At 46.3% G+C, this 27912-nt stretch overlaps 1 protein-coding gene across 2 annotated transcripts in view; it reads right to left on the minus strand.

Moving 5' to 3' along the window:
- PEBP4 (phosphatidylethanolamine binding protein 4) overlaps positions 1-27912 on the minus strand; it is a 233666-nt gene that overhangs the window by 187690 nt on the left and 18064 nt on the right. The window lies entirely within an intron of this gene.

The raw sequence follows: 27912 nt of genomic DNA on the forward strand, positions 1-27912 counted from the left end.
ATAAAATCCAGCACCCATTCATGATCAAAATTCTCAGCAAAGTGGGAATACAGGGAACATACCTCAACATGATAAAGGCCATCTATGACAAACCCACAGCCAACATCATACTCAATGGGCAAAAATTAAAATCAGTCCCCTTAAGATCAGGAACAAGGCAGGGGTGTCCCCTTTCACCACTTTTATTCAATCTAGTTCTGGAAGTCCTAGCCTCAGCAATCAGACAAGAAAAAGAAATAAAAGGCATCCAAATTGGAAAACAAATAAAACTATCATTATTTGCAGATGATATGATATTGTATATAGAAAACCCTAAAGTCTCAGTCAAAAAACTACTGGACCTGATAAATGAATTCAGCAAGGTGGCAGGATATAAAATTAATACTCAGTAATCAGAGGCATTTTTATACACTAACAATGAACTGTCAGAAAGAGAAATTAAAGAAGCAATCTTCTTCATGACTGCAACCAAAAAAATGAAGTACCTAGGAATAAATTTAACCAGGGAAATTAAAGACTTGTACTCAGAAAATTATAAAACATTGATAAAAGAAATCAGGGAAGATACAAACAAGTGGAAGCATATACCGTGCTCATGGTTAGGGAGAATAAACATCATTAAAATGACTATATTACCCAAAACATTTATAATCTCAATGCAATACTGATTAAAATACCAATGACATACTTCAAAGATATAGAACACATATTCCAAAAATTTATATGGAACCAAAAGAGAACATGAATAGCCTCAGCAATCTTGAAAAGGAAGAATAAAGTGGGAGGTATCACACTCCCAGATATCAAGTTATACTACAAGGCCACTGTACTCAAAATAGCCTGGTACTGGCATAAGAACAGGCATACAGATCAATGGAACAGAACTGAGAACCCAGAAATAAACCCACACTTTTATGGACAACTGATATTTGACAAAGGAGGTAAGAGCCTACATTGGAGTAAAGACAGCCTCTTCAACAAATGGTGTTGGGAAAACTGGACAGCAACCTGCAAAAAAAATGAAACTAGACCATCAACTTACACCATGCACAAAAATAAACTCAAAATGGATAAAAGACTTAAATGTAAGCAGTAAAACCATAAGCATCTTAGAAGAAAACATAGGCAGTAAGCTCTCTGACATCTCTCGCAGCAATATGTTTGCCGATTTATCTCCACAGACAAGTGAAATGGAAGACAGGATAAACAAATGGGACTATATCAAACCAAAAAGCTTTTGCACACCTAAAGACAATAAGAATAGAATAAAAAGACAAACTACACAATGGGAGAATATATTTGACAATACATCTGATAAAGAGTTAATAACCAAAATTTATAAAGAACTTGTAAAACTCAATACCAGGAAGACAAACAATCCAATCAAAAAATGGGCAAAAGAAATGAATAGATACTTCTCCAAAGAGGACATACAGATGGCCAATAGGCATATGACAAAATGCTCAACATCACTAATCATTAGAGAAATGCAAATTAATACCACAATGAGATATCATCTCACACCAGTCAGAATGGTGCTCATTAACAAAACAACACAGAATAAGTGCTGGCGAGGATGTGGAGAAAAGGGAACCCTCCTGCACTGCTGGTGGGAATGCAGACTAGTGCAGCCACTGTGGAAAATAGTATGGAGATTCTTCAAAAAATTAAAAATCAAACTGCCTTTTGAACTAGCTATACCACTTTTAGGAATATACCCCAAGAATACCATAGCACTGTTTGAAAAGAAGAAATGCACCCCCATGCTTATGGCAGCATTGTTCACAATAGCGAAGATCTGGAAACAGCCCAAGTGTCAGTCAGAGGACGAGTGTATTAAAAAGCTTTGGTACATATATACTATGGAATACTACTCAGCCATAAGAAATGATGACATCAGATCTTTTACAACAATATGGATGGACTTTGATTACATTATACTAAGTGAAATAAGTAAATCAGAAAAAACTAAGAACTATATGATTTCATACATAGGTGGGACATAAAAATGAGACTCAGAGACATGGACAAGAGTGTGGGTGTTATGGAGTGGGGGGAGGAGAGGAAGGGGGTTGGGGCAGGGAAGGGGCACAAAGAAAACCAGTTAGAAGGTGATGGAAGACAATTGGACTTTGGGTGATGGGAATACAGCATAATCGGGTGTCAAGATAGCCTGGAGATGTTTTCTCTGAACATATGTACCCTGATTTATCAATGTCACCCCATTAAAATAAAAAAAAAAGAAACCAAAAATAGAGAAAGCAGAGGTTCTAAGAGTCATACTACATCAAACCAACAAACAAGAAATGAAAATTTACTAGTCATCCTATTTAGTGCTAAAATACACCTTTTCTGAATTATTTTAAAGTGACATGTATAGGTTATATTTTTAAAAATTGTGATAGAATGCATCTAACATAAAATATACCATCTTAACCATTTTAAGTGTACAGTTAAGTAGTGTTAATACCTTCACATTGTCGTGCAACCAATTTCTGAAACTCTTTTCATTTTGCAAAACTGAAACTCCATACTCATTAAATGACAACTTTCTGTTCTCCTGTCACCTAGCTCCTGGCAACCACCATTCTACTTTCTGTCTCTGTAAATTTGGCTACTAAGTATCCCATATACATGGAATAAATATGTATTTGTCTCTGTGACTGGCTTATTTTAATTAGCATAAAGTTCTCAAGATTCATCCATGTTGTAGCATGTGTCAGAATCTCCTTCCTTTTTAGGGTTGAATAATATTCCACTGTATGTATATAACATATTTGTTTATTCATTCAGCTGTCAATGTGTATTTAGGTCATGTCTACCTTTTGGCTATTGTGAATAATACTGCTCACATAGGTGTACAAATATCCCTTCAATATACTGCTTTCAATTTTTTTTGGATATATATCCATTGCTGGATCATATAGTAGTTCTATTTTTATTTTTTTTTTTGTATCTTTCTGAAGCTGGAAATGGGGAGAAGCAGTCAGACAGACTCCCGCATGCGCCCAACCGGGATCCACCTGGCACGCCCACCAGGGACACTCTGCCCACCAGGGGGCATTGCTCTGCCGCGACCAGAGCCACTCTAGCGCCTGGGGCAGAGGCCAAGGAGCCATCCCCAGCGCCCAGGCCATCTTTGCTCCAATGGAGCCTTGGCTGCGGGAGGGGAAGAGAGGAAGGGGGGGTAGAGAAGCAAATGGGCGCCTCTCCTATGTGCCCTGGCCGGGAATCGAACCCGGGTCCCCTACACGCCAGGCCGACGCTCTACCGCTGAGCCAACCGGCCAGGGCCAGTAGTTCTATTTTTATTTTTTGAGGAACCACCATACTATTTTCCATAGTGACTGCACCATTTTACATTTACAGTGCACAAGAATTCAGTTTCTTCACATATTTGCCAACACTTGTTCTTTCCTCTTCCTCCCCCATCTCTTCCTCCTCCTCTTTCTCTCTTCTCCTCTAGTTATCCTAATGGGTATGTGGTAGCATCTCTCTGTGGGTGATTTGAATTTACCTAATAATTAGTGATGCTGAGCATCCTTTCATGTGCTTGTTGGCCATTTGTATATCTTTGAAAAAATGTTTATTCAAGTCCTTTTATCATTTTTAAATGGATTTTTTTGTTGTCAGGTTGTAAAATTCCTTTATATATTCTGAATATTAGCTACTTATTAGATATATAATCTGTAAATATTTTTTCATTCTGTTGGTTGAATCCTCAGACATTATTTTAAAATTTTTATATTGTCCAATTTACCTACCTTTTTGTTGCCCATGTTATTGGTGTCATACCCAAGAAATCATTGCCAAATCCAACATCATAAAGTGTTTCTCCCATATTTTCTTCTAAGAGTATTGTAGTTTTAGCTCTTATGTTTAGGTCTTTGATCCATTTTAAGTTAATTTTTATATATGGTATCAGGTTGCTGACTCTTAGTGACACCATCTTAACCTTTTTAAGTGTACAAGAGACTAGGTTTAAGTGGAAAAGAGACTAGGAAATTGTCACTAAAACAGTTGCCCTAATTCCTTTTGCTGATGGGTATGGTTATACCTGGTAGACCCTGTTTATGCTATCACCAGCTGAGGACTTGGGGACCACCCCATGGTGAAAGCTTGGGGCTCACAGCCCTTCTCCATCTCTAGGAAACCTCCTCCCTTTCATCAAATCCCACTGTCTCTAGCCTAGAAAATTCTTCATCACCACAGTGAGGATCTTTCAGACTTATAAATTCCATGCAAAGAGACTATGAACAGAAAACAAGGTGAAAAGGGCTTCTAGCTTTGTCCTGATAAATCTGTGCATTTTAGTTCAACCTCCCACATTCGTCCCTTTCCTGAATCAATCTCTTCTTTACCAAGTGGTGATTGTCACTCGGCATCCTCTTCAACTTCCTGCAAGTGTACCACACTGAACTGCAGAGGCTGGGAGTTAAAAACTACATTTCCCAGACTCCCCAGTTGGAGGTCCAAGGAGATCAAGGGTGCCCAGAATTCACAGGGCAGAGAAAGAACTGTATAGAGAGAGACCTCTAGAAATTGAGAACTTCTGAAAGGAACAGAGGAAAACTTCTTTAGGGCTCACACAGTGCTGAGAATGGTTTGTATTCCCACCAGTCACAAGAAACAAACAAACACCACCTCTTAATTCACAGGGGCAGCCTGCCTTCCCTGTCTGCAGGTTTTGCATCCAAGGACCCCACCAACCCAGTACTGGAAATATTTGGAAAAAAGTTACATTGTTGCTGACATGTACTATGTAGTTAGACCTACAATAGTTGTATCTGTACTGAACACACACAGACTTTTTCTTGTCATTATTCCCTAAACAATACAGGATAACAATTATTTATACAGCATTTATGTTGTATTAGGTATTATAAATAATATAGAGATGATTTCAAGTATATGAGAAGATGTGCATAGGTTATACACAAACACTATGGCATATGTAAGGGACTTGAACATCCGCAGATTTTAGTATCTTAGGGGATTCCTGGAACCAGTCTCCATAGATACCAAGGGATAACTGTGCTCAGCAGTAGAACAAAATTAACCTTAGAAAATGGCTGCTCTGGTTCTATCTAACAAAGTAAAATCAAGCTTCAAAGGGATCTGTTTTTAATGAATCTAACTACGTCAAAGTACAAAGTACAAGAATATTTACAAGAATATAAAAATATTTCACACCCAACAAAGTAGACATTAACAATGTCTGGCACCTAAAAGAAAAAATTTTTAAAAACCCACAAAACAGGTATACAAAGAAGCAAAAACACAAAAACCATAATGAAGACAAAAATCAATCAATATAAACAGACCCAGAAGTGACACAGAAGATAGACGTAGTAGAAAAAGACTATAAACAGTAATTATAATGATAATTCATATGTTCAAGAAGGTAGAGATGCTTAACTATCCCAAGAGAGATGGAGTATATATATATTTTTTAAATGCAAATTGAATTTGAAGAGCCAAAAAAAAAAGAAAGAAAGAAACCAACAAAAGTAAATCTCTGAGATAAAAAATACTGCATGGAGGCCTGACCTATGGTGGTGCAGTGGATAAAGTGTTGACCTGGAACACTGAGATTCCTGGTTCAAAACCCCAGAGTTACCTGGTTAAAGGCACATATGGGAGTTGATGCTTCCTGCTCCTCCCTCCTTTCTCTCTCTCTCTCTCTCTCTCTCTTCTCACTAAAATAAATAAATACTGCATGGAATTGACAGAAAATTAGGCACACAAAATACTATACTAGCAAACTTGAAGACATAGCAATAGAAACTATCCAAAATGAAACACACAGGGGAAAAAAACCAGAACCACATTATCTGCTTCATTTCTCATTTGTCCCACCTGTCCTTGACCTCGCTGATTGTCTAAGTGGAACTCAGCAATTAAGACCCTCTCAAATGGATGGATCTTGATAACATTATACGGAGTGAAATAAGTAAATCAGAAAAAACTAAACTGCATAATTCCATACATAAGTGGGACATAAAAATGAGACTAAGAGACATGGACAAGAGTGTGGTGGTTACGGGGGGGGGGGGGGGAGAAGAGGGGAGGGGAGGGGCACAAAGAAAACTAGATAGAAGGTGATGGAGGACAATTTGACTTTGGGTGATGGGTATGCAACATAACTGAATGATAAGATAACCTGGAGATGTTTTCTTTGAACATATGTACCCTGATTTATTAATGTCACCTCATTAAAATTAATAAAATAAATAAATAAATAAATAAATAAAATTTAAAAAGAGATCCAAATTAAGAAAATCAACATCTAAAACTAATACAATGTCATATGTCAATTATATCTCAATAAAAATTAAACCATAAAATTTAAAAAAAAGACCCTCCCAACCCAATTTGTTCATTGGTAGAAATGGCATTTCACAAAGGGTAGGCAGTGACCATTTATAATAGGACAGAATTTCAGGGGTGTCAGATGCCTCAACCATTTCACCATTGGATGATGCCTGAAAATCCAAAAGTAGTGTCTCTTTTCTTAGCATAATAGTCCTAAATTATATTAGTGCACAGTAGATGACAGTCCTCTCTCTTTCTTGATATAGACATTTAAATCAAATATCCAAATAACTAAATATAATAAAATATATTAAATAAATATATTAAAGCCTAATATAGACAGTGACATGAAAAGATTTTTTTACAATATGGGAAAGCCTGACCAGTGGTGATGTAGTGGATAAAGTGTCAACCCGAATGCCAAAGTCACCGGTTGGAAACACAAGGTCACCAGCTTGAGCCCAGGGTCACCAGCCTGAGCATGGGGTTGCCAGGTCAATCCCCAATCAAGGCACTTATGAGAAGCAATCAATACACAACTAAGTGGAGCACTGAGTTGGTGCTTCTTCTTCTCCTTTTCCCTCTACCCCACCCTAAAAAAATATGGGGGGAAAACTTAAAATTAAGTAAATTTTATAGTTTTTTTGCTAATTAAAAAAGAGAGCCTTTTTCTTCTTCTTTCTTCTTCTCCTCCTCCTCCTCCTCCTCCTCCTCCTCCTCCTCCTCCTCCTCCTCCTCCTCCTCCTCCTCCTTCTTCTTCTTCTTCTTCTTCTTCTTCTTCTTCTTCTTCTTCTTCTTCTTCTTCTTCTTCTGTTAATTTAAGACTGTTCAGTCTCTTAGCATGCAGAGTCCCTTGGGGCAGATAACATTTTAAGCTGCTATCAGTCAGCACACTGTGATGTGGTGTGTTTCAGAGGAACAGACACCAAAGGGGTGGGGTGGAGGAGAAAGAAGATGCTGTCATGTCTAGGGGGACAGAGATGTGGGAAAGGACAAGACGTGTGGAGGGCTGAGCTACCAAAGACAAATCAGCGATGTCACGTTCTTAGTCAGGCTTTTCTTGGCCATTTAACTCTCAAAAATTAGCTCTCTTGTTTTAGCATGCATAAAAACATCACCAAGCATTTTGGTTTTCTTATTTAAACCTTACAACAACCCTATGAGGTAGGTATTATGAATCCTATTTTATAGTTGACAAACAGTAGCTTGGAAAGTTTAAGTTTCCATTCCACTAGCATCTTCAGATTGGATCTCTTTTCTGATATCAAACTCTTATATGTAAAAACTCACTCAAAATCTCTCCCTGGATATCAACACCTCAAACTCAGCATGTCAAGATCAGGTTACCTGAAATTTTGTACCTATTCCCTCAACTTACTCTGAGGGCAGTTATCTACTTCAAATTCATATATCGCAGCGCTAACTCCAATGTGATAGTATTTGGAAGTGGGGCCTTTGGGAGAAAATTAGGTTTAGGTCAGGTCATGGGGGTGGGGCCCATAGGATTAGTGTCCTTATAAGAGGAGACATTAGAGTGTGTACGCTCTCTCTCTTCCATGTGAAGACACCAAGGAAAGGCAGCTGCCAGAAAGGGCAGACAAGAAGAGAGTTCTCACCAGAAACTGCACTGGCTAGCACCTTGATCTTGGACTGCCCAGTCTTTAGAACTCTGAGAATAAATTTCCATAGTTTAAGCTACCCAAACTGTGATATTTTGTTATGGCAGAAAAGGATTCCATCTCAGAAAATATAACTATCCTCCCAGTCCTCAAACAGCTCAATCTGATAGGAAGGAATCTCAATCAAAGTGCTCTGCCTTCTTAGGGTAAGATTTGAAAGACAACCATAGATGTCCTTACCCCAGGGAATTAGGTGTGTGCCCTCGTGCTCTGCTTCCCGGAAGGAGCTAGAGTGGCTCTTGGGATGTCTGCTACCTCCTCAGTCTTTCCTGCAGGTCTGAGGTGCATGAGACACTGCTTGTAAAAGAAAATTTGTGGCTGAATGAAATTTACCAGCCAGGATGAAGAACAGGACTGACTGGAGAGCCCTGTAGGGTAATGAAGGGGTAAATTTTGAGGGATTGAGCCCTCAGGAGGAGAGGTGTTCAGGAAGGAAGAGAGGAATGGGCCTCCCCATGGAAACTAGACAGGGAAACAGCCCAACAAGTCTCTCTTGGCTAGCCCTTACTGTGGATGTTTCCAAGGCAATGTGGCTGAGTGATTCAAGTCCATTGTCTTAAACGAGTGGACAGCGTGGTGGCTAACACATGGCCTCCACAAGCTGGGTCACCGGGGTTTAAAGGCTGGCTCTGCAATTCACAGATCGAGGCTAGCTAACACCTGTTTCCTTGTCTGGAGCGTGGGGATAGCACAGCACTGTTGAGAAGATGAAAGGATGACAGACAATGCCTGAAACCTAGGACACCCCCTGACATCTCTAATTGGTTCTGCACCCTGCTCCCTGGAGGTGAAGAAGCACGGGCCAAGGGGCCCAGGACCACAGCACAGCTGCTCTGCAGGGGACCTTGGGCCTGGGATGGGACAGCGGAAGGAGCAGGAGCCTATTGCTCTGTCTGAGGGACTGAAGTGCTTGCATGAAGGAGCTGACCCTTCAAAACCATTCACCCTGAAAAGCTGCAATGAGGAGCTCACCTTTGCTGGCAGCAAAAACATGTTTGTTAGCTTTCTACCTGTCAGGCTCTCCAGGTTCCCTGCAGTTCGAGCCCATGCTGAGCTCCCGGCACCTGTGACTCACTCTGGTACTGCAGTCTCTGCTGAGCATCGACTGGGGTTTTGGCGCTTTTCTTCTGCAAAAAGCAGCTCTGCCCCAGGTGGCTTTTTCCCTAGCCAGGCAGGGACAGCTGGAGGAGGGTGTCAGGCACTGAATGGACCCAATGTTATCAGGAAGGGATTCAAATATTGCAGAAAAATGGAGAATTTATATGTGTACTGCTTTTAATCTGTCAAAGGGCTTTCATGGATTCCGAGTGTCTGGAACCACCTAATGACCCTAGGAAAAGAGGAAATCAGGAATGTGAGGAGGTTGACCTTCTCATCTGTGGCTCTCAGGCAAGAGACAACAGGAGTGGGGCACAGAGAAAGCCTGAGAAGGTGGTCAGGAGACCTGGCTTCTAGTTGGGCTCTCTCACCACCTGCCAGTGTGACCTTGGGCAAGAGCCTCAAGTTCATTTTGCTTCAGTTTTCTTGTCTGCATGTTGAGAATCATGAAACCCACTGCCCCAACCCCACGGGGTCATATGAGACAAGGGTAAGAAATACGAAGCATGTAACCAGCTCTGTAAATGTCAGGTACAATACAAACAAGTCTGAGGTCACTTCTCCCACAACCCAACTGTCCAGAACACAGTTGAGCATCAGAAAAGGCAGAGGGAAGATGAGAAATGGTGAGCATCTACCAGGGAAAAAGCCCTCTGCACTGTAATTGGTTCTTTTGAACACATTTCTCCCTAATCCCCTCAAGGTAGATGTTACCACTTTCAGAGGTCAGAGAAGTGAGGTGCACAGGCTGAGAAACTAGCTGAGCTGGTTAGATACAGAACTAGACTCTGAACTCAGACCTGTCTTTCTAGACTTCTGCGGCTCATGTCCTAACTTCCCTCTGCTGTTTCCTGGTCCCCGCCTTGAAAAAGACACAGGCACTTGACTTACATCCTCATTTCGAGCCTATTTACTCTTAGTTTAGAAATAATTCTGACATACTTATCAGCTTTGTCATCCTGCCACAGATTAGAAGGGACATAAGGACACTAATCATCTTTGACAGTAGCAAGAAATGACAGATGACAGGAGAAAAACAAATTTTTTAAGTAATTTTAGCAGTGTTGGGTGGTTTTGTGTAGAAGCAAATAACCCTACAAATTTCTTTGATCCCTACAGATATCACTTGTGAGTGATCTAAAAAAAAAAAAAGGAGAAGAGAAGAAGAAGTCTGTAATTTCTTATGAAAGTAAAATAAACCTACATTCCCAAGGGAGGCCTGGCTCCAGAAAAAGAATCTGCACATTGGACGGGGCAGCTGGACATCAGGCAGCTCTGACTCCTGCTGCCCAAAGTCCTTTCTCACCTCCTGAGCCATGTCTGGGGCCCTGCCCCACCCTCACCCAGGGCACAGCACAGAAAGAACCAGTCCTTTGTTCTCAGCACCACTGCGAAACGAGAGATGCATCGACATGCTGACTGAGAACCCGGATGCAGCAGAAGGGAAACCGGTGAAGAGAATAACGCGAAAACCGGTGATCTGGTGTAAAATAGCCATTGTTTACCATTTACAGAATCAGTAAAGATTGACCAGGCACCTGGCAGGTGCCAGCACAGTTCTAGGCCCAGAGCTTTCAGTTGTGAAGCTGCCACCCCCTCTGCCCTCTAGGAGCTGCCCATGTCCTGGTAGGAAATGCATCGTGTTCACCTGTCTGGGTCCTGCCTGCCTTCAGGGGGATGAAATCATTCTGCAATACCACTTGACCACTCTCTACACTGTCCAACACTGCTGTGGTGAAAAAAGAATACATATTTGGTCTTTTTCTGGGGCTCTGCGCACAGCTCCTATGACCCTGGGGGTTTCCAGAGCGAAAGGAGTTCTTTTGTATGCTACTGAGATGTCTCTGGCTGGGTCCTCTGGCGAGCTTCAGGATGAGCACTGGTCCAAGGCAGCAGGAGAGCTGGTACTTCCAGCCCCACTTCCAGACCTCCAGGGACAGGAGAGGGGTTGGAACTGTGTCCATCACTGGTGGCCACTGATTTGATCAATCACACCTTTGGAATAAAACCTCTGTAAAACCCCCTAAACATCAGCATTCAGAGAGCTTCCAGGCTGGGGAATACAACAAGGCACTGGGAGGGTGGCACTCACCCAGAGAGGGCACGGAAGCTTACACCTGGCACTAGGCACCTTCCATTTGGTCGCTCCTTGAGTCATATCCTTAATAATAAACTAGTAATTATAAGTAAATTGTTTCTCCCAAGCTCTGTTAGTTGTCCTAGCAAAGTATTGAACTTGAATTTTTTTTAGCCAGCACCCAGTACTTGAGACCAGCATCTGAAGTAGGGGGCGGTCTTGTGTGACTGAGCGAGCCCTGGGTAGTCAGTGTGAGAACTAAGCTGACTTTTAGGACTGCATGTTGGTGGAAGAAGAGCTGGAGAACTGGTGTTGGTGTGGAAAAACCCACACAGCAGACATGTCGCGGGAGAAAACAGCAGAGCCACTGGGGCAGCCTCCAAGGTTTCGATTCCCTGTTCTAAGGATTGATAACCAGGGCACCACCTTCAGGGCTAGGGTGGACCTGCCCACGGGGTGGCAGAACACAATTCCTGCGTCACAGGGAAGAAGGGCTCGTACACAGCACGGACTCTGCTTTGTGGTGATAGATGTTGACAATGATGACATTGAGTCATTTAACAGGTTAATTCATGTTCGTTAGCCTGTGTAAGAAGGCAGGGTCATATATACTCTATGTTAGAAAGACTGCCATACAAAATAGAGTTGACATGTTTGAGTAATTTAAATGAACCAGGGTCAATTATCCAGAAGCTGAGGTTAGAAAGAACAGCTCGCTGTCAAGTGTGGTATAACTGCATCACTGCATTGCCATCACATCCTTAACAGACTTTCCTAACAGACCATAGGGTCCCTGGTAACCCCAGGCATGAAGCAGTGTGTTCCATGTGCACCTGTGACCCTGGTGAGGATGTGACAAACCCCACGCTGCTTCATTTAGGTCTGATGCCTTATTGTGTCTCCTCGGGCCCTGGTGGGTGCTGAGTTCAGGTCTCTGCCAGCTCCTGCCTCTGTCAAAGGGGACAAAGAACTGTGCTGATGTCCTACGGTAAGAACAGCCCCTTCTTCTAGGGAAGTGTAGGGTTCCAATATTTCACAAAGGTTCAGAGAGCCCTGCTGTTTCTGCTCCATTAAAAGGCAAGAGAGTTTGCAAAAGACCCCAGGACCTCTGCTGGAGGGAAGCTGCATGTGATACCAAGTTTCCCAGTAGAAAAAAAAATTCAAACTCAGGGACCCTGGATCCCACCAGGTGGCCCCGAGTTTGCATGTCTTATGGGCAGAGCGAAAGTGGGCACTGAACCCTGAACCTTTCTTGGTACATTGCACAGACCTTATAAGTCGAGGTTTGCAGCCCGATGAGCCTGAAGGAGACACTGGAGTCTCAGGTGAGACAGAGCCAGGATGGTGGTGATGTCTCAGGCACAAGTGCCTGGGACACAGATTTCATCTCACTCTAGCAGTGCCTTACATAGTGATGGCTTGAGTGGGAAGAACCACCCAGGAGATCTGAACTATCAACAGCAGATTCATTTACCTGCTGAGAGGCAGTGATGATTTTGTGATTAAAAACACAAACTTGAGGACCACACATCTAGGCTTTACACCCCACCTTTATCACTCATCCGCTGTGTGACCTTAGGTGGGCAGCTTAACTGACCTGTGCCTTAGTATATTCATCTGTAAACTGGGGATAATAATGATTGTGAAGAAAAAGTGGGTTAATATTTCTAAAGCACTTAGAAAGTGTGCCTGGCACACGTCAGTGTGTTCTAAAAAAAACCACAATAATCTGGCAAAGGCAGGGGATTAAAAAGATGAGCCATTTCCAATAAATGTCACTGAGGCTCAAATGTGTGGATTCTTGCTCATGCTGACTCCTTACCCCAAAGGCAGTGACTCCTGAATGGGGCTGTAGAGGAGGGAGTGCACGAAGGGTTAAACCCCCAAGTGAGCAGAAAAACAAGTTCCATCTGGTCGCTGGGACAAAGCGACAGCCTGCAAAGCCCCCAGCCCGGGCTTCTGCTCAAAGGACACATTGCTTTTTTGAAATTCCAACTTGTGGCTGCCTCGATCTATAAATCCACCAGTTCTCCACACCCAGAGCTCAGAGCAGGATTCACAAATGGCAGCAGACACTCTCATTCTGAGTGTAAGCATATGAAAGCGCCTTTGCTGGAGGGTGCTCATCCCTCAGCTTCCCGAAGGGCCTGTGGCTGCTGCTTCACCTCACGACTCCCCTTCAGAGCAAGAGCTCTCTCCAGACAGCAAAGGGAAGGGAGACAGAGCCAACGGTCAGTCGAGGCTCATGCTGGGACTGAGACTTCCTTTAGATGCCTCACTTAAGCAACTATCCCTGGGACTCAGTTGAGTCCCATCTTTATCATTGCCAGAAAAATAAAATTAAGGTCACTTGCCCTTACCTCCCCACACCACTGCTGGGCTCCCACCTTTAGATACCAGACTGGGAGTGGGGAATGGCTGATTAATATTAGAGAACCATCAAACTCTCACCCAGTTGCTGGGGGAACCCTGCTTAGAGAAGCTGTTTCCTCTTGCCTCCCCAGGTGACCAGTGCCTGGAGCTGCTTGTGTTCCTGCATCACCTGTGGGACAACAGGTCCCTCTGGACCTAGAAGGGGAGAAGCCAGCATGAAACCTCGGGCCCTCCTGTGGGCCTGTGTTTGAAGTAGGGCTCCTTAGGTTTTCACCCCACCCCCACCCTAGACACATGCCTATGCCCAGATAAGGCTAAATCTAGCCCTAGCACTAACCCTGTAGAGCAGGGAAGTAATTCACAAAAAGTTGGGCAATTCAAAGTTATAGTTTCCACAGCAACCAGCACTCATACCATTTGGGTAGCTGAAGCCTTTTCCTCTGAGCATTCACTTTTTTTCCCCCAAATAGCATTTTTTCCTTATTATTAAAGTAATACACATTCATTAGAGAACATATGGAAATTACAGAACATAAAGAAGAAAAATCACCCATAATCCCACCTTGAAGCAATCCAATGTTAATGTTTTGATGTATTCTCTATCAGTCTAGTTTTTTTTTGCATGCATGCATGCATGCATAAAAAGACAATTTTTGAAAATTGAGACTATAGTGAAATTATGTTCTATCACTTGGTTTCTTTCACCTAAAAATATATTGTAAGACTTTCCAGTAGCCTTACACATTTCTTGAGAACATGATTTTTAATAGGTACATGGCATTTTCTCATATGGATAGAACATATTCTATTTAACCAACCTATTGTTGAATGTTGGCTTTTCTTCTTCCATTCACTATTTTTTTTTAAAATATTTTATTTATTGATTGAGAGAGGGGAGAGAGAGAGAGAAGGGGGAGGAACAGGAAGCATCAACTCCCATATGTGCCTTGACCAGGCAAGCCCAGGGTTTCAAACCGGCAACCTCAGTGTTCCAGGTCAACGCTTTATCCCACTGCACCACCACAGGTCAGGCCCCATTCACTATTTTAAATAACACTGAAACAAACATCCTTTTACACACACTGGCAGGTGTAAAAGGATGACTTCTCCAAGAAGTCATCAGATTAGAATAATTTCACCATGGACATGCTAACAATGTTAATCCTCATTACCAACACCCTCTGGGAAGACTGAAACAGTGTGCGCCTCTACCAGTAACCAAAACTCTCTGCAAACAAACAAATAAAACATACAAAAAACAAAGTGCCGGTTTGGTTGGTTTTAAATAAAATCTATACTGTTTTTTAAATGACATTGTTTGAATTATAAATGGAATTGAGCTTTCTCCCATGTTCTTAATGAGGGTTCTCCTTTCAATAATCAACAGGTAGCATCCTCTGCCTTCTTTCTTTGGGGGGCAGTCATCTTCCCTTATCGACTGCAAGCACTCGTTATGCATAAAGATAATAGTCCTTTGCCATATTTGTGGCACATATGTTCTCTCAGTTGGTTGTTGGATTTTTATTTCTTTATGGCATTTTTTAAAGTGCAGAAGTTTCAAATATTGTTGTAAATCCTACCCATCCTTCTTTTCCTTTATGGCTTTGGCCTTTGGTTTTTGTGCCGAGGAAGATCTTGTCCACCCCGAGATCGGATAAGTATTTACTTGTATGTTGCTTTTCTAGTCATTAGATGGCTTTGTGGGTTTTGGTTTTACACTGACTGCTCTAAACTGATGGCCTGCATTTCATATAGGGTGGGTCTTGAGGCTGGAACACAGGGTCAGGTCAGAGGTGGTCGCCAGGGAGATGCAAGAATTGTCCTGTCTGCTGCTCCTGCCACTCAGATCTCAGACTGGCAGCCCTGGGAGTTTGCTAGTTCATGAAAGAGATGAGCAGGGAGGAGGAATAGCTGTTCCACGATGACATGCTTGGAAAGGGGCACTGCATGAGGCGCTGTCTCCCATCAGAGATGGGGAGGTGGAGGATGGGAGGAGCCAGATGTATGGGGAGCTGGTGAGCAGCGTCCTTCTTAGCGTGCTAGATAGAAATCAAGGGATGGGATTCCAAACCTGAATTAACCATCATCCAGTTTGCAAGATGAAGAGCGAGAGGCAGTTCTGCTAGCATTGTGTGTCACCAAACACCAGTTTTTTATGCAGAGGCAGTGGGGGAAGAGGAATCCTGGGACATTAGTTCCCCAGAGATGTGCATTTTCTCTCTAGTTCCACCCTCCCAGGGGCCCCCAAGAGTCGATTAGTACCAGGTGGGATGGGGTAATCCTGAGCAGAGGGTGGGCACCTCTGGCCATTCTCTGGGAAGACATCATTGCAGACTGCCCCTTCTGTCCAGCCTCAGCCGATGACTGGCTTCCATCATCCCTACTTCAGTCCAGCCCAGAACTCTTTGCCAAGACTGCAAGACTGCCTGTCTGCTTTCCAAAGGCAGCTCTGCATGCACAGACAGGGCGGTGGGGGGCTGGGCGGGTGTTCATTCGCTCCTCACTTACTGAGAGTCTGCTATCTGCACAGTCCTGTGTCTAGCCCCGCAGATCTAATCCTCTTCAACCAGGGACAAAACAGTTCCCTTCCAACTCCTTTTCCCTATTAGCTATCTTTAAATCCCCCCAAAAAAACCCACAGCCCTCTATCCTGAATCCCATGTTCTCTAGTCATTGCCCTGCCTCAGCTGTCTTCTTGCAGGCTGTACTGGTCACTTGGGTTTCAGAGAAGAATACTACCACCATCACCAACACCATCATCGCCACTTACTGACCACTTCCTGTGTCAGCACTGGCAGCCTTTACAGATATAATCTCTTGATCTTTATCCAACAAATATCTCTTAAGTGCCTACTGTGTGGTAGAGATTGTTCGACTGCTCGGGTGAATCAGGCAGAAGTTCTTGCCCTCACGGATATCATATCATAGCTGTGGGGTAGGAATAGATAAGACAAACAGGCAAACACAGTAAATGAAGAAATCATATGTGTGTTAGAAGGTGATAAATATGATGGAAAGAAGTAGAGAAGATAAAGGGGCTCAGGAGTGCGGGGACCAGGCGAGAGGAAGGCCCCTTCAAGAAAATGACCTTTTAGCAGAGACCTGAGGGTGGGGTACAAGTGCACCCTGAACATAGGCAGAGGGAGGGACTCAGGCAGAGGAGCTGCTACTACATGGGCTCTAAAGCATGCCCGGTGTGCTCAAGAAACAGAAAGGATGCCAGGAGGCTTGAAGTCAGGTGAGCAAGGCAAAAAATGATGAGTTGAAGTCAGAATGGTGATAATGAGCCAGGTTACTTTAGGTCTTGCAAGCCATTGCGAGCCCTATGCCTCTTGCTCTGGTGACTGGGGGAGAAACTGAGGGATTCCAGGCAGAGGAGTGCCCTGATGTGAGCTACCACTGGGAGGGGTCACTGTAGCTGCTGTCTGGAGGATAGGCAGAACACTGGAGGTGGGCGCGGTGGCTGGGAGTCCAGCTGACAGTTGCTGCAACCATCTAGGTGGAGGGGGGTTGCCCTGGCCTGGGTATTAATAGTGGCAGAGATGAGATGTGGTCCGCTTCTGAATATATTCTGAAAGCAAAGCCAGGAGGGTTTCCCTGGTGGGTTGGATGAGTGCTGGCAGGGGAAGAGGAATTGTTGATGATTCCAGACATGGGTAAGCACAGCTGGAGCTGCTCTTTGCCAAGACGAGGAAAGATGGCAGCCCAAGCAGGTCTTGGGGGAGAGTAGAGACTGGGCATGTTGGAGGAGACATGTTGCCTTTGAGGGGTCTAGCAGATATCCCGGTGGTCCTGTCCTGGCATTAGATGAAACCACCAAGGGGGAGATTGTAAGTAGAGGTGAGAGGAGGCCCATGATATCTACAGGAAGAGGCTAGAGACAACCAGCAAGGGAGCAGAAATATCCAGAGTGTGGGTCTCAGAAGCCAGGTGATAAAATGCCATCTAGGAGGCAGAAGTGACCAACTAGATCAAGTGCTACATACAGATGGGTCAAAAAAGATGAGAATTGAGAATTGGCTACTGGCTCTTACCCAAAATGGATGTTATACTCATTTTAAGGTGAGGAAAGAAATCTTAGGGAGGAGTAACTTGCCCTGGGACACAGGCTTACGAGCAACAGAACTAGGATATAGGATGAGGGCTGTGCAAAGCCAGGGCCCGGCTGCATCTCCTGCCAACCTCAGCCTGGGCCCGCTGTGAACCGGGGGGCCGAGTGCCGATGCCCAGCTCTTGTTCCCGCAGGGCTGTTCATTCTCAGCAACTCTGCAGGGCAGGGGAAGCGGGATACACAGAACCACAAGCACAATTTAAACCTTTTTAATGACAGGTGGGATGTGAGGGGCCTTCTCAGTGCAGATGGGTTCGCTCAGCACTCCTCCCTTCCTTCCAATGGGCTGCTTTACCTACCTCACTGGGGGGCCTGGAGTCTGCAAGCATTTCAAGTTAGTGGCCCCTGGTTTAAAGAAATTCCAGTCCAGGGATATTTGTATTTAAATAGAAGAGCATTTTCACAACTGACTGGCAAAGGGAGTGGTGGTCTCCGCTGCCCAACTGCCCTGGGCAGTGCCTTCCTGAACCCAGGCCCATCACGGGGCCTGCTCTAGTCAGGGGAGGCAGGATGACGGTCACCTACCTCCCCCTGGTGGCAGCTTCTCCAATTGCAGCTCCAGGAGATAACGGAAGGCGATCTAGGCCTTGCCACCAGCAGGGCCTGGAGAGCGAGTGGAAGGGCTGGCCTGGCCTTCCTCCCTCCCTTCCCCGCCCCAAGGGCCTTGTCGTTCTCCACCAGAGGCTGGTCTCTACCCACAGGCACTGGCCTTCCGAATTCCTGATGTTGTGAAAAGAACTCAGGGGGGTTAGCATGTCTGATAGCTTATCCTGACTCTACCCCCCATTAGTGATGTGGGAGAAACTGAGGACCTCTGATCTGTGCACTCCCTGCTCCCTGGTACGCTCCCCACTTCCCTCCCATCTTTCCCTTTGCTAATTCACTTGCTATTGCCATGCCCCGTTGTAAAGGGTGGTGACAGAACGAGGGGAACTGGCGGCGAGGACACAGCCCAGGCCACCTAGGGTGCAGGGCAGGTATCCCTCTGTCCTTGGGCGGCAGTGCTGTGGCGTGGTTAGAGGCCTGAGCCCTGCAGCCTGCGTGGATCTGGGTTCAGATCCTGAATCTGTTACTCATGAGCTCTCTGGAATCTTTCTGTGCCTCCGTTTCCTGATCTGGAAAATGAAGGAATTTGTACCCACTGGGCTAGGTAAGCCAGAAGACTTAACTGCAACCATGTCCGTTGAGCACTCAGCACAGAGCCTGCCCATGTGGAAAAGCCAGTAAACGTCACCACAGGCAAAATACTCATGGACAATGGGGACAGAGGGGCGCCGGGAAGAGCATGGTACAGGAGCCAGGGATCCGAGTTCTAGTTCATCACCCAGTTATCATATCTGTGCACCAGAGCAAACTCATGTTCACAAGCCTGTGAGTGACTCCAGCGAGGTGTGGGGCAACGAGCGGACAGGCGTGGGCTCTGAGGCTGAGCGCTGCATTCCCCTGACCCCGGGCCTCGGATTCCCCTCCGTGGACGGAGGCATCTGCTTGGCTCACCTCTCAGCACTGGTGGGAGACAAGGACTGTCTTCACAGGAAGGTGGTTTGAACATTATAGAGCTTACCCTCTTCTTACCAAGAGTACCCTGAACTTAGCTCCCCGGGTGGGAACTGGCTACTTTCTTGCCCGTCTCCCGACCATGCCAAGGTCTCTGCCCTTGAGGAGTCTACGTTCTAGCTGGAGGGACAGACGAGAAAACGGATAGTGAGAATACCAGAGTTGACACCAAAGGCAGGAGTGGGTGGATCCTGTCCACTCCAAAGTCTTGCTAGAAACATCCAGTGAAGGGAAGTACAATTCTCGGATGGAAAGCTAAGCCACAGGGCAACTGGCCACTGTCTGGCTTGAACAAAGATGGACAGTGTAACCAAAGCCTTGCACAGTGAAGAAGGTACTAGAACTAGAATCAGGGGGCCAGGGTTGTAGTTGAGGTTCTCTGTTAATCTGAAAAGGCCACATGCTATAAGATTACACTATGACTTTCTGGAAAAGGTAGAACACTATGTAGACAGTAGACAGATCAGCAGTTGCCAGGGCATAGCAGGGAGGGCCAGATGAGAAGGAGGGGCACGATGGCCTTTAGGGCAGTGAGGACGGCTCTGCATCACACTGTAATGGTGGATACGTGTCATTACACATATGCAAAAAGCCACAGAATGTCCAGCAGCCAGAGTGAGCACACATCTAAACTGTGGGCTGTGGGTGATGACGTGTCACTGCAGGTTCATCGGTTGTAACAAATGATGGTGGGGGATGCTTGTGGGGAGGGTTGTTGGGGGCACAGGCATAGGGAAATTTCTGTATGTCCTGCTCAATTTTGTTGTGAATCTAAAACATAGTCTATTAAAACTATGTGTGTGTGTGTGTGTGTATGTGTGTGTGTGTGTGTATAAAATTTCCTTTGAGCTGTTGTTTCCTCATCTGTAAAACAGAGACACCAACACCTGTCCTGCCCACTCCACTGGGCCCTGGTTTGGGCCAGAGGAGCTCTAACAGAGAACAAGTTGGGTTGTCCTGGAGAGAGAGAAAGAGATCCCCCCCCCTCAAAGCCCAGATGGTATGACAACTTCCCCCCATCATTGCTCTCGGCACCCTTAGCAGTCACACACACCCCCCCGCTCCTACGCCCTTGCCCCCCAGGTAGCTGTCAGACTGCAGTGGGTACCGAGCAGTTGCTCAGCCCAACAGGACCTCTTGGCCTCCTCTTCTCCCTCACCTCCAAGTCTACAAGCTTGAACAAATAATAAGGGACATTATTACTCATTTTAAAATTCTCAAAACCTTTGTCTTAACTCTCTAGGCTGCCACCTTCTCTCTCCAGTAAGAACAGGCAACAGTTCGCTGCAGCCATCAAATTTTGCCTGTTTGTCCATTGTAATGGCTCCAGAAAAGGCTGGACAGCTATTGTAAAATCCGAGCAGCCTCTGCTCACACTCCCAGCAGACCACTGTGAACAGATCCAAACACGCAAAGAGCCTCACACCGACACTGGCTGAGTGACCTTTTTTGAAGCCAGGATGAAATCCCACTGAACTGTGCTTTCAGGTCCCGTCTGCCCCCTCAGAGGAGCAGCCCACACAGTTTTTTCAAAGAAACATTATTTGATCTGAAAAACATCTGGAACCCGCTTCCCCAGTGCTTGCCTGGAAGCTTTTGGCTGACATCAGATGCTCAATTATGGAGCAAACATCCTGTGCGCCTGAGCTTCCAGGAGCGTCTCTGTGGACTGGGAACGGGCGGCTTTATTAAAATGTCCCAGAAGGCTGGGCTCAGGTCTGACCAGCGGTTCTGTGAACCCCGGAGCCTGAGTACACGGGCAGGAAAGGTGGTGAGGGACAAAGGGCACTGGGGATGCAGACCACGGCCAAGCAGCTGCCAGTGAAGCAGCCGGGAGCAACGTCAGTCACACAAGTGCTTCTGAGTCCCTTCTGTTCACGACAGCAGTTCACGTTCTTGCCACTATGGAATGCCCACAGTGGACAGGGCTGGGATGTGGCTGTGCGTGTGTCCCTGGCTCCTGGAACAGTGTCCAGCAGCAGGGCAGGCAGAAGAGCTGTCCAGGATCAGCTCCAGTGAGCAGATGCATGAACGACCCCAAGTCCAGCCTGCACATTGGAGGTTGTTTTCCAGGAACCAGACTGGTGAAGAGCCAGTGACTGGAAGGCAGGAAACCTGACATCTTTGGCTGGTCCCTCAACTTCCCAGCTTTGGCAAGTGTGACCTTGCACAGTGCCCTCATCTGCTGTGTGGGGATCATCCCCACTCTACCCAGCTCCCAATGCTGCTGGAAGGGCCTGTACAATCCTGAATGGGAAGCTTCTTTGCAACCTAAAAATCAAACTGCCGAGGTTGGAAGTGGTGACAAGCATTGTTCCTCCTCTACCTGGTCTTGTGGCCACAGGCAGCCCCATAACAGAGCCCCAGCTGAGCCACCTGGGCTTGAGTGGGACACAGCTAGGTGATTTCAGCAGACTTTGGCCAGGGACAAATGGGAAAAAATGGTACATGAGCCTTGGCCAGATTGCTTGGTTAGTTAGAGCACTGTCCTGACATGCAAAGGTTTCAGGTTCGATCCCCGGTCCATGCACATACAGGAACAGGTCAGCGTTTCTGTCTCTCTGTCTCTCTCCCTTCTTCTCTAACTAAAATCAATAAACAATTTTTTAATAGCATGTGAGCATCCTTGTCTGGGCACTGGATGCTGCCTCCCCAGGTCTGGCTCTACCTGTCACCCTTTCTCTCTGTCAGAAACTCACTGGCACCTGCCTCTGGGCCTCGGACGCACACAGGGCCTCCACAGCCCCATCTCTTCCTCCGCACCTTCCACCATTTAGACCGGTACCGGTCCGTGGGCCATTTGGTACCAGTCCGCAGAGAAAGAATAAATAACTTACATTATTTCCGTTTTATTTATATTTAAGTCTGAATGATGTTTTATAATTTTCAAAAAACGACCAGATTCCCTCTGTTACATCTGTCTAAGACTGACTCTTGATGCTTGTCTCGGTCACGTGATACATTTATCCATCCCACCCTAAAGGCCGGTCCGTGAAAACATTTTCTGACATTAAACCGGTCCGGGGCCCAAAAAAGGTTGGGGACCACTGAGCTAGATCACAAGCCAGTCAGTCTCTTATAGTTGACAACTGACTCTGTTTATTAAGTTCCTGTGCTAAGCCCTGGGTTACGGTCGAATCTTACTAATTCTTCCCTAAACTATTACTGGTACGTTGGTGAACTGCCCCCACCCATCTCAGTAGACTCCCCATCCTCTCCTGACTTTACCCACTGTCCTGTCTCCATTGTTCAGGAGCAGCCCAGGCTCTCCCCCGGCCCCGCGTGCGGGAGCCTCCCCTGCCCATCAGACCTGACCTCTGCGGGCTGGCCCCTGTCGACCGCTCCATAGCCTCACCTCAGTGAGCCCAGCTGCCAGGGAGAATCCGCTCCTCACCCCCGGGTGCTGAGGACCCAAATTCAGGCCCCAGCAACACAGACGTTGCAGACTCAGGGTGGCATGCAGGCCTGCCTGCCCAGCCGTGGAGGAGGACACGGAGTCGCCTGCTTCCTGGGGGAGACCAGGGCCTGACTGGAAAGCGGGGCTGGGACAGAACTGCTGTGGTCTTTGTTCCTTTCCTGGAATGCAATGTACACTCCCTGCTTAAAGGCATTTTTTTCACTTCAAAAGGATTCCAGCCTGCCTGACCTGTGGTGGCGCAGTGGATAAAGCATTGACCTGGAATTCTGAGGTCGCCGGTTCAAAACCCTGGTTTCCCTGGTCAAGGCACATATGGGAGTTGATGCCTCCTGCTCCTCCCCCCTTTCTCTCTCTCTCTATCTCTCTTTCTCTCTCTCCTCTCTAAAATGAATAAATAAAATCTAAAAAAAAAAAAAGGATTCCAGCCTGACCAGGCGGTGGCGCAGTGGACAGAGCGTTGGACTGGGATGCGGAAGGACCCAGGTTCGAGACCCCGGGGTTGCCAGCTTGAGCGCGGGCTCATCTGGCTTGAGCAAAAAGCTCACTAGCATGGACCCAAGGTCGCTGGCAAGGGGTTACTCAGGCTGCTGAAGGCCCACGGTCATGGCACGTATGAGAGAGCAATCAATGAATAGCTACGGTGTCACAACGAAAAACTGATGATTAATGATGCTTCTCATCTCTCTCCGTTCCTGTTTGTCTGTCCCTATCTATCCCTTTATCTGACTCTCTCTCTGTCCCTGTAAAAAAAAAAAAAAAAAAAAAGGATTCCAGATGCCCGAATTCAAGGTGTAGAATAAGCCCCAGTCAAGAAGCTTCTCGGGGGCCTTTCAGTTTTCACTGGCAGAGATGCATTTTAAGTCATTTGCCTCTTAATATCTGTCAGCGTGCCAGGAGGAAGCCTCTACTTACTTTAACACCGTCCTCAGCACTCGGCAGCTGTAGCACAGGGACCCTCTGTGTTTTCCTGCAGTCCTCTGCCTTCTCAGGAGCCCACCTGACATCCCGGTTCTCTCCCTGCTGCCCCTCCTGCTCAGCCCACACCACCCTAGATGAGGGAGACTGCTGCTGGCCTGGGCTCCACCAGGCTCACCAGCTTTCCTCAGTCCCCAGAACACCCGGCAGCTTAAAGGGCAAACAACTGGGCTCTCATGTCTCATGGCTCACACTCTAGGGGGCGTCCTTCCCCCTGCCATCCATCCATCCAACTCAACCTCTTGGCCACCCAGTCAGCCAACATGGGGTCTGTGACTCTGTTAGGAGCTGTGGTCTTGTTATACATTGGTTGAAGCTATGAATATACAACCACAATACAAAACAAAAAGTTTGGAGGGCAGGGGACATTAAATAGGGTCAGAGAAAGAAGAAATCATCTAGGAATGGGGATGGGTCCCAGAGGGAGGGAAGTATTCACAGAAGGCTTCTTGGAAGAAGCATTTTGGTGGGGGCAGGGTGTTCCAGGATGTAGGATCCAAATATGAGGAGTGGCTTGAGCAAAGGTGTGGAGGCAGAAGCCCTCGGGGTGCACAGAGGCACTGTCCTGTGGCACTAGAACCCTCCCTCTAGGGTTTCGGGGCTTGTACTCGTGTGTGTGGGGGCGGAATGCTCCCTGCACGTGTCCACTAACATTCACTTCTTTGGTGCCATTGCTTTAAACACCTTTTAAGGAAGACACTGTCTCCGCACAGCCAGTCACCAACCTCTTGCCCTTTTCCATCAGGCCCAGGCCCAGAGGAAATTCTTTATTTTCCTCTTTGTCACCAGGACTCAGGCCTCCCACCCTACGTTTGAGGAACCCTATTCCTGACAGCACCATTCCCCCCCCCCCCAGCTTTCCCTGTCATTGTCTCTCTAGAGGTGTGTGTTCCTCTGTTCCCAAAGGGACGTTCCCGCCACGGTCTCATTTCTCACTGTCCCTAGCCTGTCTCTACCTCCTTGCCACTGCTTTCCTCAGAACTGTGGTAGGCCGTTAGACAGACGTGAGCAGAGCAAGGGCAATAGGCCAGGCACAGAAGGTCACCACAGTGGGAAGCTGGGAAAACAAGGACCTCGCCCTGCAGGGTAGTCTTTCCTCCACTAGCATACTGCTGGCCGTATAGTTTAGACCCCTTAATCTCCTACCACTGGTCACGTGGCTCAGACCCTCTCCTGACCTTTCCTCTCCTGGCATGTTGTTATCCGTCTGGGTCAGTCCCCCTTAGCAGGGGGTGAACAAGGGGGCTGGAGAACAGTCCTTGAGTGTTAAGCCCCCAAGACAATGAGGCTCTCTGACCTGCATCAAATATATCTAAGCCTCAGTATGTTTCAGCTTCAGGCCCAGAAAAAGCAGCAAAACCAGACAAGTGACGCCTGCTGACCTCAGGACCAGCTGCATTGACTAATGGCCCCCTACTCTGGTGCTGACCCCCACCTGGTACTGACCAATCAGTGGTGACCACACCTTAAAAGGACACACATGAAAAGCTGATGAATATTCTATTGAGATCCTCTACTGAGACCTCCCCTAAACTCTCCATCCTTAAAAACCCTTTGGATGGAGGACTCAGGGTGCTCTCCCTCCCTGGAGCACTCCTGCACCTTCCTGCCTCCCACCTCATCTTCTTCCCCCAGGGGCATTTTCCTTGCCTCTCTGTTTCTCCTAAACTCTAAGAGGCCCCATGAGATTTGCAACCAGGGGAGCAGTGGGCAGCCGCAGCTTGCTGTGGACTAACCTCCTGAACCCATCTCCAAGGCCCCTCCTCTTTGCATGCTCAGTCCCTTCTGAGTGTGTTCCCCTCCTCTTTGCATGCTCAGTCCCTTCTGAGTGTGTTCCTGCATGGCCAATAAATTCTTGCTTTACTTGCTGCTCTTTGTCTCTTGACTGAATTCTTTCCTTCAGGAAGACAAGAATCGAGGTCTTGTCATTTCGCCAGCAACATTAACACTGCTCTTACTGTCCTAGAAAAGGATCCCCTCATCAGATCCTCCCCAAATGTGCCAGCACCCCAGTGTCTCCCTGAAAACCCCTGTTACTCATGGGTCAGGCTTCTGGAAGTGGGCACCCTGGGTTTAAACCCTGCCTCTGATGTATCCCAGCTCTGCACTTGGCCTCGTTACTTCCTACAGAACTTTTCTTATTTTTCTTACCCAACACCTTTCCCCTTCTGATAAATAACCATCACCTTGCTTCTCTTTTGGGGGAGCCATTCTCTTCTGCTTTCAGCCCTTGTAGATTAAATGGGGTGCCCCATTCACTGTTTGGTTCAAGGAAGGGCATGAAATACAAGTCAGACAAATCTTGGGACTTTTAATTGTTGGGAAGGGTCGATCTATTCCACTGGGGTTGATAAACTAGTAAAATACAAATCTGATGAGGGTGGTCTCTGTCACCACAAGGAAAGTCTATTCACATACAAAACCAGCACAGAAAAAAATAGAGAAAAGTAACAGATAAATAGATTCCTGGTGATATTGTTTGAACACCTGGAGATATCAATGCTTGAAGTCATCCTCAGAGTTTTCGGTTTGTGGACCAATAATACCTCCCTTCTTTTTTGGCTCAAGCTAGTTTAAGTTGGTTTTTGTCACTCACCACTAACAATCTCTATTAAAGAAAAACTTAGGTTGCAGACTTCAGAACATTAAATGAAATGATGCATGAATAGTACCCAACATAAAGTGGTACCCCCGATGAATGGTGGCTTTTAATAACGCTAACTGAATCTGCCTTGTCAAAGTCAAATTTACATAATGTGTTGTTCTATAATAAAAGAAAGCTATTTTTTTTCTTTCTTTTTTCCCCCGCTTTGACCAACCTTCCTTTGTGAAATCTTTGTCCTCCTTGGCTTTCTTAACCACAGCTCTGTGTCCTTCCTAAATCTCCAGGTTTTCTTCCTCGCCTCACTTCAGGGCTGAGACAGGATGAGAGATTCCAGAATCATCCCTGTGTTATGTGCCTATACACCATGACAATTAGTATCAACTAAACCCAACCAAATGCAAAGGCTTTCCAAATTTACTCCAAACTTGTCCCTCCCAAGGACACTAGGTACTGAGAAAAATCTCCACTGCCATCTAGTGGACACCTACAGCAATACCACAAGTAATGGAGTCCTGTGCTGAGAAGCCCTCTCGGGACAGTTAATGGTCTGTAAAATCATCGGATCCAACCTTCTCACACTTTAAGTGACAAACATGAGGATGAGTGAATTAATGGTGGGTGAGAATCCTGTCCCATGGGGGGCATTACACTCCTGCTCTATTCTTCCCGTCTCATGAGTTAGAATCACAGTGACCTACATTCCCTCTGTTTTTCAGGATCTCCGGGGAGGAGGGCTGGCATGTATGTGTGCATGAGTGTGCATGTTCAGGGGACTTGGGGGAGAAGGCAGAAGAGACCCAGAAGGTCCTCTTGTTGCTTGCTTGCTCGGTCTCCCAGAGGGAAGGATTCTTGTCATCTTTGCAAACACAATAGCCTGCCAAAGCTTCCTGTTTTCAGCCTCATAAATGTGAGATCACAATATACATATTTGTTCCCTGTTAGTGAAAAATAGTTCAAGAAAGAAAGAAACATCTCTTCCTCTACCTCCAAGAAATCTGTGTGACCCCACCCCACCCCCAAACTGGTAATCCTGCTCTGCCTGTGCTGACAGCCCCCCCAAGCTGGACGGACGGAGGGCAGGAGCCGCTGGCCTCTCCCTGACTCTGTGCACAGGGGAGGCCTGGAGGCTGGCCTAGGTGTGCACGTGGGTGCACCCTAACCACAGCCCTCTGTCTCTACCCACTCCTGGCCTGAGACCTGGCACATCACAGTCCTTGCTCCTGGGTTGACAGGGTACCTCTTACTAAAACAAAGAAGAAAGTGAAGGTGACCTTTTACCCCCAGATGCTTTGGGGGCTCCATATGGCCCAGGATTTAAGGAAGAAATGAACAGTGACCAGAGCACGGGCGTAGCTCCCCCAGGACAAGGCCTAGACACTGCGGGCAGCAGCCACAGCCCCACCTCCTAGTTCCATGGCCCTTCTCCAAACCAAGGGAACCTTCCAGATCAATATGGTACTAACCGTTTCCCAGTAAAAGGAATAGTTACTTCCAACTCCTAAAATGGTTCAGTCTTCTATTTTAGACAATTTGGGTGAAGTTTTGAGTGTGTTTCCTATTGCGAAGACCAAGAGTCAAGACACACTAACCTCTGCTTGTTTAGTTTGCATGAGAAGTGCTGCTCTTTACAAACTAGCTCCTCTCCATTCAGAAAATCAGAGCCCAGCCACCTTGAACCATGAGAAAGAACTCCCCACAACCCCTC

Source organism: Saccopteryx leptura, chromosome 1 (assembly GCF_036850995.1).
Source record: "Saccopteryx leptura isolate mSacLep1 chromosome 1, mSacLep1_pri_phased_curated, whole genome shotgun sequence".
NCBI lineage: Eukaryota > Metazoa > Chordata > Mammalia > Chiroptera > Emballonuridae > Saccopteryx > Saccopteryx leptura.